Below are 1,012 nucleotides of genomic sequence, written 5' to 3' on the forward strand. Positions count from 1 at the left end.
CGTCGGTCTGCAGGGGCATCCCTGGCGGGTTAGGGGGAAAGGCCGTCCATAGAAATCACGCCTGGGGGGAAATCACGCGCGGGAGAGCGAAAGGGACACGTGGAACGCAAACGCAGCGCGCGTGGGCAGCGAAACAGCAAGAATTAGGGGGAAAATAGGTCCAAGTTAGAGGAAAAACGCATCCCGAGTGGTCAACGGCCTGTCCTGGAGCTCCTGGGAAGGAGCCCTGCCCACAGCTGAGCTTGGCTATAGCCCTGAGCAAACCCCTACATTAACATATCATTAACATATCCACGTGCGATTACCATACTATAATGCCCACCCGCGGGCTGGGGGGCCCTGCCAACAAGAAGCCCCCTGAGCAGGCGTGGGGAGCAGCTCAAGCGCTGCCACCTCGAAAGGGGAACGAGGGACTCGTCGCCCCGTCGTGTCCAGTGATGGGATGTGACTCCTTATTTTTCACATTTTGGGGCATAAAAGCAGCGCTTGGCGTTTCAGGGAACTGACCTCGCTGCGTGGAACACCCCCCTGCTCCCTTTGCTGTGCAGAACAGGGTATCAAAGCCAATCCCTTGGTTCTGTGTGTGCAGCAGCTTCTCGCACGCAGGGTGAGGGGCCCCGGTGTCCGGGCAGCACCCGGGAGCTGCTGGCAGGGTAACAGGGGCAGCTTCTTCACGGGAAGGGCTGCCAGGGCCTGGCACAGGCTGCCCAGGGCAGTGGTGGACTCAGAGACGTGTAAAAGCCACGTAGCTGTGGTGCTGGGGGACGTGGTTTAACGGTGGGCCCGGCAGTGCTGGGTGAGCGGTTGGACCCGGTGATCTTAAACAGCCTTTTCCAACCCAAACACTCCTAGGGTTTTCCAGCTGGGAAGAGGGAGGCCTCGCTCCCACAGCACCCCAGCCATGGATCCTCAGGGCTGCTTCAGCACCGGGTGGACATTAAGCTGCCCAGAGGAGCCGCTCGGGTGTTTTTGGGGCTAAAACAAGCAAACTGTGAGAGGGGAGCGGGAGCTG

At 60.1% G+C, this 1,012-nt stretch overlaps 1 protein-coding gene across 1 annotated transcript in view; it reads right to left on the reverse strand.

Annotated features, from left to right (window-relative positions):
• The window catches only part of TCOF1 (Treacher Collins-Franceschetti syndrome 1), a 25,587-nt gene that overhangs the window by 21,329 nt on the left and 3,246 nt on the right, over nt 1-1,012 (reverse strand). The gene's annotated exons all lie outside the window — the stretch shown is intronic.

This window comes from Chaetura pelagica, unplaced genomic scaffold (genome assembly GCF_000747805.2).
Source record: "Chaetura pelagica isolate M959 unplaced genomic scaffold, ChaPel_1.0 scaffold356, whole genome shotgun sequence".
NCBI classification, from domain to species: domain Eukaryota; kingdom Metazoa; phylum Chordata; class Aves; order Apodiformes; family Apodidae; genus Chaetura; species Chaetura pelagica.